The sequence below is a fragment of the Perna viridis genome, chromosome 10, assembly GCF_037379345.1.
Source record: "Perna viridis isolate PV_CMFRI_1.1 ecotype Kerala chromosome 10, ASM3737934v1, whole genome shotgun sequence".
Taxonomy (NCBI): domain Eukaryota; kingdom Metazoa; phylum Mollusca; class Bivalvia; order Mytilida; family Mytilidae; genus Perna; species Perna viridis.
Window position 1 is genome coordinate 29,775,044 of NC_142454.1, and position 10,637 is coordinate 29,785,680.

Sequence of the window (10,637 nt, forward strand, 5' to 3'; positions counted from 1 at the left end):
TTGTTGAACTGACCATTCATCAGATTTCAACAGAATCCCAATAACACAGATTTTTACGTAATTTGTATAATTTGACAGAAAAAAATCTGCGAACGGAAACGTTTTAAATCAAAGCCATGTTCAACACTACCACGGATACCTCAAAAGCAAAAAATTATCAAATTTTCAGATTTTCGAAAATAAAACTCCTATATAGTAAATAGAGTGAAATGTGTACTCAAATAATATTTGCTAAATGAGTAAATATCGTGGATAGATGTACAAGTGTAGTAAAACACTTTTGGTATTAAACCACTTTGCCGATACACACGTACATGTGACCTTGAACATTCATTGTTGACAAGCTTATTGACGGGATTATACAGGTAAATTTAGGTAAATGTATGTCATGTGTACATCGGCAAGCCTTCGATGTTACAATTCACTTATTTTTTTTCTTTAATTATTACAGCTAAAAAAAAATTTAAAAAATGGCATTTTGGCTGATACGTATTTGACGGACTTCAATACGTTTTCTTGATTCATTTTTTATTAAACGTACTCCCACTGAAATCATTTCAATTAAAGATCAAAGCTTTATTTTACTATCATTTGATACTGTTTTTGTTGATTGTTCATAATTTGATGTATATTAATATATTCCTAAACTAAATTGAAAATAATAACTTTTTGTCTTAAAGTAACTTTAAAGGCTATTAGCAACGTCAATAAATAACCGGTTTCACTTTTCCGCGAGAGCGCGATTTCTATTTTTCTCGTCGCGGTATGTTTCTACCTGAATACACTAAAATTATGTCGAAATGCCATGGAAATTGGTAGTTAAGTCCATTCCGATCTGTAGCAGTTTTGAAATATTATTTAAAAAATGTGAGCAAAAATACAAATGAGGGGGGATATCAAATTATCATGTAGCATAATCTTCACATCAAGAATAAAAAAAAACATTACCGAATTATAGTAAAAGACATTGTTCACATGATTTTATTTATACACATATATGCGTAATGTCTTCAGTCAAAATTGTTTACAAAATTGTTATTTGATTAATAACAAAAATATCACAGCGTTTTACAAGAACACCCTAGTGACCATGTCTATATGACAATCCATCTTTATCCTTTACGATCAGGAAAATGTGAGTGGTGAACTGGTGGTTTCTCATTTATGCAATATGGGGGTGGTGGAGTTATTTTCCTGCCCATGTTAAGTTTCCTACAAAAAAAACTAAACCATTTTCTAATTATGTACAATTGTAAAAAATCTACATGTGCCATCTGATGGTTTTAATGTGCATATACATGTACTACAATTTCTTTTAAAATAATAAAACCCTTAAAATACAGATAAATACCATTGTAAAACGTTTACATTTTACAAATACAACTTAAATATGTCTACACAAGGGTTTATCATTAAAACCCCACTTTAGAGTATGGTAATACTTACGTTCGTTTATTTGCTCGTTCATATCACTTTTATATCCAACTTGATCGATTTTTATGAAACTTTCAAACAATATCACATACACATGTGAAATAACAAATGCGCATCTTTTGGAACCACAAGGTCTTTTCAATAGTACAGTTGACATATTAAAATTGGCAAGTACTTATTTGTCACATAGACGCAAAAAAAAACAATGAAATGTATTTTCTAGCAGTATGAAATGCTAATCATTTTTTTAATACCTCATAAATTGATATACGCGCAGCATATTTTTACTTGGCAGGTGTAGGGAAAATGACAAACCTGACGAAAATATGTTTACAATCTCAATTTAGTACACAACTACACCGAAACTATTTGGTGGATCTGTGTTGATAACAGGTAGCTTTTGCATTAACTCTGATATATTTTCTGGCCGATGTATTATCATTTTCAACTCCGCCAAAGCCACTTTTGGAACATTTAGAAAACGTCCAAGGTAGTTTACATAAAATACTCGATGATACTATCATTGTGCATTTACTGGTATTTTTTGCAAATGAATAAGGTGTTGCACAAGCATAGGATGTTCATAAACTAAGATTGATGCTCGGGGAATCCAGAGTTCCCACTCCTAAGCTACCTATTACATGTATATTTGGATTATGATAATTCGACATTCGGTACCATTCTGAGTTTTCATTAGCGTTAAAAGAACTGCGCAAAGTTAAGGTATAATACATAAGATATTATTTTCAGCAATTCAGCAATTCAGCAAATTTGCTTGACAGCGAAATGAAAGTCCGTTGGATATTACAGGAATAATCACTAAGAACCGCAATTCGGCAATTGGTAACTACATTGTTCTTTCTAAATGAACTATTGGTATCTAATTGCCTTTCCTGACTTACAGTTAATTCCAATGAGTTACACTTTTTTTTAGGATGGAAAAGTCATTATTGTTAATTTGTTTACCTTAAATTCAAACTTCCGGTTGACAGTTTTGGTTTCATATCAAAACGTCAGAATTGAATGTGAATTTTTGAAGAAATTATCTTTGTGCAAATCTAATATGAGTGCTGGTAAATTTAAGGTTGAATTGTTAACATATATAACGTATGAACGTATTAAATTTTGGCTAAAGTATTGATAAAGGATCTTAAGTTATTAACATTAATGGTATTAATGGTGTCCCTACCATAGGATTACATTTATTTTTTTAAACTTACTTAGCAAGTAACATACCGCTAAGAACAAAACAAATAGTTGCCAATACCGCTACTGATACCACCCAAGGTAAGTTGTTATTTCCTGTAATAAAAGTAGACGACATTTATCAGGTATAGTTGTAAATATTTCTCGTTGGTTTGTTTGTTTGATTTTTATCCGTGAATATATTTCAAATCATGTCAAAACTAAATGTAGTGCATTTTGATCAGCTGCTACTATTTAGGCATTCAAACAGAGAAAATTAAACTGTATAGAAAAAATGATGGAGGTCTACATTTTCAATATTAAAAACTAATTTAATGTCCTCTTAACCTCAACTTAACAGAGTCAATTTAACAAAAGCTATTAAGCAATTCAAACTATTTCAAATATTCAAATAGTTTGTCAATGAACTAAGATGAGAGTGTTTTTGAATTAGGAACACATACATTGAGATATCCTTTCATATACAATTTGTAATGATTAATCAAGCAATCTGTCCTGGCTGGCATACAAATTTCCGCAAAGAATATTCGTGGATTCCTTTTCAGTATATGCCTATATTTCTATCCCAATGGGTCAAAGAGCAAAGATATGTGTGACTAAATTTTGAATTGGGTTCAAACTTCCTGGAACAGCATGTGTGAAGAAAGTAAATACTGAATCATGATACTCAAGCGGTTTTGACATTGAAAAATGTGTAAATTTAAAGTATTTTTTGGTGCAGTAGGGGTACATTTTTCATTTTTCTCCAAAAGTGTTACCGCAACTATCAAGGTACCATTGTAAAGCTGAGACATTGAGCTACATGTTAATACCTACATATATACCAATTACGTCGTCTTTTAAAAAAGAAAAAAGTTCAAAGAATAAAAAAAAAACAAGTATGCATCAGTGTTTTGTTTGTTATTTTTTTTGTTGTTGTTTTTTTTTTTGTTTTGGCTACAAAACGATTCGTAAATGGGAGGTATCAGGGCACATGAAACTCATATTTTGATTGATGAGTAGGAGGGGAGTGTACAAGCGGTTACCTCAGCCCACGTACTTTAGTGCTTGTGTCTGTGTATCAACTTGCAAGTAATTAGTATATATAGAAGGAGCATATATGCTTTTGACTTCGGTTTCTTTTCCCCCTTTCTTTCTAAATATTGTTTTTCATTGGTGTTTCTTGCATGATACTATACAATCCAATCCCCCCCTCGAAGCTCCGCGGAGATAGCGTTTTAGAGCATCATTAATGCCTCTCCTGGATGTATTTTATCTCAAAAAAAAAATTGGCAAAATTAAGTGCAGGCTCCTGGAATATTATTCATAACTATATTTTAGAATTAAAGTATAACATTATGGTTTTTTTTATATTACCTCCATTCTTCTGGTCATCGTTTGTACCATCTGTTTGAAAATTGACAGGTAGAGTTCCTAAAAGAAAGAAAACAGGCTGTACGAATATTTTCTGTTATGGTTGCATGCATCCCGCAATGTCAATTTCTTGTATATTTCACGTACCATTCAGTATATTAAATCATTACGAATCGTCGACCAGACATTGCAAATGTTGACTTTATTTGGTCTATTAACTTTTATAACAGCCATGTGTAATCAAATATTCGGTTTGATTTTGTGTTAATGAATCGTAAATAACTACAAGTTTCTTTTTCCTGAAACTGTTATTGGTTTGAGAACAGCATTATGCCTGGGTTGAAATACATTTCGCGATACTAAAACCCAATAAAGATAATACCAAATTACATACAATCGTTCTAATGAATTGAAAAGAGAGATAAATAGTAAATGAATAACTGGTTTAATCAAAGGCAAATCCTAAAAATTGCTGACTTCGGGCAGATATTTTTGGAGTGAAATGGTAAATTAAACCAGGTTTTATAGTTATTCAGACCCCAGCTTCTATAGTGACCATATAGTTCTGGTGTACGTTTGTAGGTTTACAGGTCTCCATACTGACAGGATGACAGCATATCAAATTATTACCTGTGTAATGCCGTATAAAGAAAGCTTTAGTTCTGTGTGAAATTCAAATTCATTGATTTTTTCGTCATCAGGATATGCTTACATCAGACTTGCGAGATATAAATTACTCACCTATACAATATGAGCTGTTCTTTAATGGCGAAGGCTTCAGATAATACACCCTAAAGTCCTCACAGTTTTGAACTACATATGCGTTTGATTTTGACAAATGTTATTGTAACCAGATAGGCAAAGCTTTCGTGTTACCAGTTTTTCTGATACATTAGGCAAAGCACCTAAAATGGAAAATATTACCACAGTTTAGATTTTTTGTAATTTGTTAAAACCAGTACACTTGGTCAATGCTCCCAGTTTTTTGTGGAGTCTGGATTGCTCATTTAGATTTGTATCTTTTTAAGTATTATTTGTTGCTTTTATGTTCTTCGTGGTGTGTGTCTATTTTGCCTTTCTAGTCTTTATCCTTGGAATATATTCTTTTGATTTTTGCTTGAATCTTTGTTCCGTTGATCACTCTTAAACAATACTAAGTACGATGTATTTGATTGGAAACAAATCCAAATTATTGGCGATGCATTACTATACATAAAAGTATGCGATTAGAATGGTCAATTGTTACAATTTAGATTCTAAAACAAATGAGTACAAATTGTCAATGATACATACCTGAGATGACTTACAATTTGCACAATATTTTGAAGCGTAAATAGATTGATTTTAGAAGTCTTTAGGAGTGAAAGACAATTACCTTCCATGTAGATTGGATATTGTGTTCCGCACTGGAACATTGGTTGTTTTGTGTTAACCATATCGTTTCCTGTCGAGCTCATAAATCGATAATAGCCTTCAGTCATGTTAGTATCGTCAATGGGAACATCACCGGCCATCAAAGTGTAATTGGCCGACCTCCTCACTTGGCCTGCTATAACTCTGTAGTTACTGTTGTGACAAGGGTCAACTTTATAAAATATTTGTAGTTATTAGTAATTTAAGTGACATTTCTAAATGTTGTACATGTCATTTACCCAAAATATGTTAGCTTCTTTTTTTTTTAACTTTTCCACATAATTACACTATGATAGTGGTCTATTAAGTAGATACTAGTTTTAAACTCAAACACTTTTTATTTCTTATGTCTCATGTGTATGTTATGATGAGAATAAAAATCTAAAACGTTACTTACTTTCACAACCAGGAGTAAAACCGTTTCCTGATATTTCTCCTTCTTTGCATGGAATCTCTTGTCCTGTTACAGAAGAAAGGTTTTTGTGAAAAAACACTCTTTATTACTAATGTGATGCTTGAATTTCAACACAAAATAGTAATGCGGCAATGCCTGTATCATTTGCATTTTATTACAAAAATCACTGTCGTAAAAAATGAAATACACAGTGCTTCGAAAAATTATAAACTAATTTATATTTGATTAAACCAAGATTTGACCTTATGTAAAAGTCACATGCAGTTTATTAAGACCGTAAATTTTTCGTTGACATAGTCGATTAGTTTGCCATTGCATAAGACCATAAATAAATGTACTGGTCGATACTATGGTCAAAAACAAAGATTTAAGGCAGCATTAAGTTGATAAGTTTTTTAATCAGTGACGAAAAACAGGATACATTTTTTCATGATAAACTTAAAAATAAATCTGTACTTATCATGTGTAGCTATCATAATAAAAGAATTGTTATAAAATCGGTTATTTCAACTACTTATCAAATCGTTTAAAGTGGGAGTATGTTTAATACAAATGACACATTTTGTCATACTCACCAAAACAATAAGCCTCAGGACAAGATGTGGTTTTTTTTAGGTTGTAAAGTAGAAAACTTGAACAGTTTCTAACTTGTATGTCGTAACTTTTCCAACAGCAGTCTCCATTAAAATGGGCTGTGCATGCGGTCACATTGTACGTCCAAAAGGTCGGTGGGAAAGTACCTATACAAAATAAAAAAACCCCAAAAATTCTTGAAATACACGGTTTGGAATATCATATGTTTTTTTTGCACGAACAGTAGTACTAGTTTTTCTATTCAATGTTTCAACAATTGCTCATCTTTAAAGATACAAAGACTTTTATTTGATAGACCATAATTTGTTGTCAAAGTTAACGAAGAACGCGATTTTTACCAGTCTAAACCAAGTCAGATTTATTCCAATAAGGACATAAAATATTGCACATGCTCATAGTTTTTTGGGGTGGATTATTTATAAATCTTGCTGTACAATTCTTAAAAAAGGAAAAATCTTAATTTATTGTTTACTTGAATAGTACTATTTCGTTCACAAAAAATGATAGATAGTAAGAAAAGTACTATTTTACAGTATTTCAAGAAATTTTTTGACATGTTTTTCAATAGTTTTCGAAGTAAGTAAGGAAAATGAAATAATCAAAAAAAATCTTGAAAAGTAAAAGGCCCCATTATATTGAAGTAAGGCACTCTGGCCTTACGCTTTTAAACGAAGTTGTAGTGTATTCTCATACATGTAAAATGTCATCTTTCTGAATGCTTGAAAAAAAAAATCTATAGACAAAATTGTTTCTTATTTTCGACAATTTGTGTCCTTACCTGAAGGTAAACGGAAATTGAAACCACTGTTTCATTGATACGAAAATGTTTCCTACCGTTCATCCATATTGGATAAGATGTTCCACATCTGAAACCATTTTTGGTACATTCTGTAGACATTTTGTCTCCCGCCAAACTTGTAGGTCTACACCAACCGGAATCATGGAATGCATCGCAAAGAGCTCTATCGGCTGTTCCAAGAACATTGTTGACTGATCGTTCCCATTCCGAAGTTGTCTTGTAGTTAACCGGAAGACATGGTTCGTCTTTAAAAATAACGTTCAGAGATTTCAGGGCATCAACTCTATCACAACAATATACGGGAAATATCGGAATTTTGTGTAAGTCGGAGGCGACCTAACACAATTTTAATGATGTCGTGCAAAATGTTAAAAATGAATATAATAATATACAAACTAAATTGAAATTGTAGTGCAAAAAAGAATGCTAGTTTTACCACGGAATTTTTTTACAAGATGCTTAAGCTCAATGTCTTAAATGATAAAAGATAAAAAGGTCTTCGAAGAAAAATTCAGAAATTACTATTTTGAATATTAAAAATAAGATTTAAAAAATTGTAATTATAAAAAATGGTAAATTAAATCCCTTGATAAAAAGTTCAAAGTCTAGACAAGGCATGTTAATAAATATATGATGTTGCTTTTTCCATGGTTCCTTTTAAAATGTTCAATTGTTAAAAAAAAAACATTATAAACCAGTTGATATAAAACAACACTGACTGTAAAATATTTTAAGCTGTCAAATTGTGTATTCCTGGTGTTCCCAAAAAAAATCTAACTGAGACCAGAGTGACGACTAGAAATAACGGAAATTACCTTTAGGATTCATGACAAAAAATGGATTCAATTCAATCTCAGTATTACAAACTCACTTATAACATTAAGACATATCATAATTTTATTCACTTTCCTAACACAAATGTTTATAAAAATATATCTTTTTCACATTTTTCAGTAGCAAGCACAGGAGCTAAGCAATTGTCAGAAAGCATGAAGTATGGTAATTTACGTATGCATATATAGATATACACTATAACAAGTTGGTTGTCAAATATCCTTAGAAATATAAATACATATTTCCGTTGAATTTTGTAGAAAAATATTATGTTATTATACACGTTTAGTTGTAAGTCTTTCCAGTGATAAAATGGTATTAGAAAAAATTAATTTATTTTATAAATTGGTACACCTATGGCAAGTCTCTAAATATGCCAACATCCCGGAAGAATGATGGATATCGACTGTAGGGTTTATTCGATCAAGACTGGTATTGGGTTATTAAAGCACAAAAACCTTTAAACTGATATGAAGGGACTTAAAAGTGTATGGTTATGATGTTTTCGGTTTATTCAGGGTTAGGTTGAGACAAATTTCACTGTATATATGTTTCAACGTGAACTTTTTGTATAATTTATCATTCAATTAATTATTAACTATGCTCGTAGTCATTATTGTGAATAAAAAAAGCGATGAGATGTGGAAGAAACTACTATAAATTGCTAAAGTGATTGTTTTCTGGTTCACATATTTAATATTGTGAAAACAACAAACAATATTATAAAAGTCAACAGTTGAATAATTCGCTGAATTCTACTTACATTTACAACCGGGTGTAAACCCAGTAGGAGAGGTTTCACCGGATGGACAAGGCAGTTCTGTACCTACATATTAAATTTACAATGTGAATGACTCTAATATGGGGATACATATTTGAAGTCTGTCTTCTATATAAAAACAAATCCGATTTATAGTAATTTTATTTTGTTTAATCTATTTATGATTAATATGCAGCAGCAATTTGCCTATAAAATGCCATTTTGCTGCAAACATGACTATTTATTTCCTATGGTAAAAAAAGAAAAACCGTGGTATTTTTAAATAATTTATATTTTTTCTTTTTCTTTTCTTTTTTTTTAAACGTGATCTGTGCGATACATAAACACTGTCACTAAAAAAAAAACATAAGATAATTATAAAGTACCCAGATTTGTTACTTTTCAATTTTTTACCTTTTTTTCTTTCTTTCTTGCTTTTTTGTTTTGTTTGATTTTAGTTTTTTTGTGACTCCCATATCATCTTTCAACTATCATGTTTGATGTTGTTTACTTCTCAAAAATTTTATTCTTACCAAAGCAGTAAGCTTGAGGACATCCAGTTGTTGGAACTAAGTTATATACATAAAATCCACCAGAACAGGTTTTAACTTGTATATCATAAGATGAAAAACAGCAGTCGCCATTAAAATTGGAGGCACAAACAGTTATATTTTTTGTATTCCCGACGCTTGGATACGATCCTTAAACAGTATTTGACTTTGTTACATAAATGATACGATATTTACTATTTTTAACAGATAATTCCTCGACAAAAAGAAAACCGCAAGGGTTTGAGAGAAATCATAATTTGCGGTAATTATTTAGTTTTTATCGAAAATATACGACTTTCATCGAGCTTGGTAACATTTTAAGAATTAAAAGGAAATTGTTGAAAAAATAATGATTTTTATCAAAACAGGCAAATACGTCGTCATTTTATTTATTCTTATAAAATAAATTAATAAAGAACTGCATGGTAACTTACCATTCATCCAAATACTATAGGCTGTTCCACATCTAAACCCTCCATGAATGCACTCAGTTGGCATTTCTTGCCCAGCTCCACTTGTTATTCGGTACCATCCAGCTTTAAGAAAATTATCGCAAATGGACGAAGAAACTGAATTACCAATGGAACGTCTCCAGTCATCTAGTTCTGTATACGTTGTACATGGATCCTCTTTAGTTACAAAATAAGATAAATAATTTTAAATATTTATTGATTTTGAATATAAAAACTAAATTATACTTTTCTATTGATAAATGTATACGGAAAAAAAATTAATTAAAATTTACGTTTCAACGAAGCGTATAGAACTCACCTCCCGTTTCCGCATATATCTTAAGAGAAACATATCACCAATTTAATTGCATATTATTAATTTGGGCGGCGAAAAGAACTTGGATAACAAACTTCATCGAAATCGGACAACTTAGAATTTTTGATCGGGGTGACGATCATTCTGAAAATTGCGACCGTTACGTAGTTCAAATTATCAATTGGGCTGCAGAGATATCAATTTTCTTCAAAATCGGACAACTTTGAATATTTTGCGGCGGTGGCGGTAATTTTGAAAATGGCCGCCGATACATAGCTCAAATTGTGAATTGAGCCGCAGGTTATCAATCGAAACAACCTAGATATATATTTTTATCAAAATCGGACATATATAAATTTTTGAGCTCGTTGGCGGCCATTCTAAAAATGGCGGCCGAGACGCACGCGATTTTTTTTTTCGAAATCTGTTTGGATTATTGAGCTTAATATATAAACCAAGTTTATTGAAATTCTGATCAGCAGTTTCCGAATATATGAGTACGTTCAGTCC

General features: G+C 31.2%; 1 pseudogene across 1 annotated transcript; it reads right to left on the reverse strand.

Annotated features, from left to right (window-relative positions):
• Positions 1 to 952: 952 nt before the first annotated feature.
• LOC148605303 (uncharacterized) lies at positions 953 to 9,982 on the reverse strand (annotated as a pseudogene). The gene is made up of 11 exons (XR_015915912.1): positions 9,794 to 9,982; positions 9,342 to 9,509; positions 8,812 to 8,874; positions 7,250 to 7,459; positions 6,397 to 6,561; positions 5,804 to 5,866; positions 5,369 to 5,578; positions 4,735 to 4,898; positions 3,997 to 4,053; positions 2,655 to 2,736; positions 953 to 1,212 (listed from the first exon to the last, which is right to left on the reverse strand). The product of XR_015915912.1 is annotated as an uncharacterized LOC148605303 (transcript).
• Between the last annotated feature and the right edge of the window lie 655 nt (positions 9,983 to 10,637).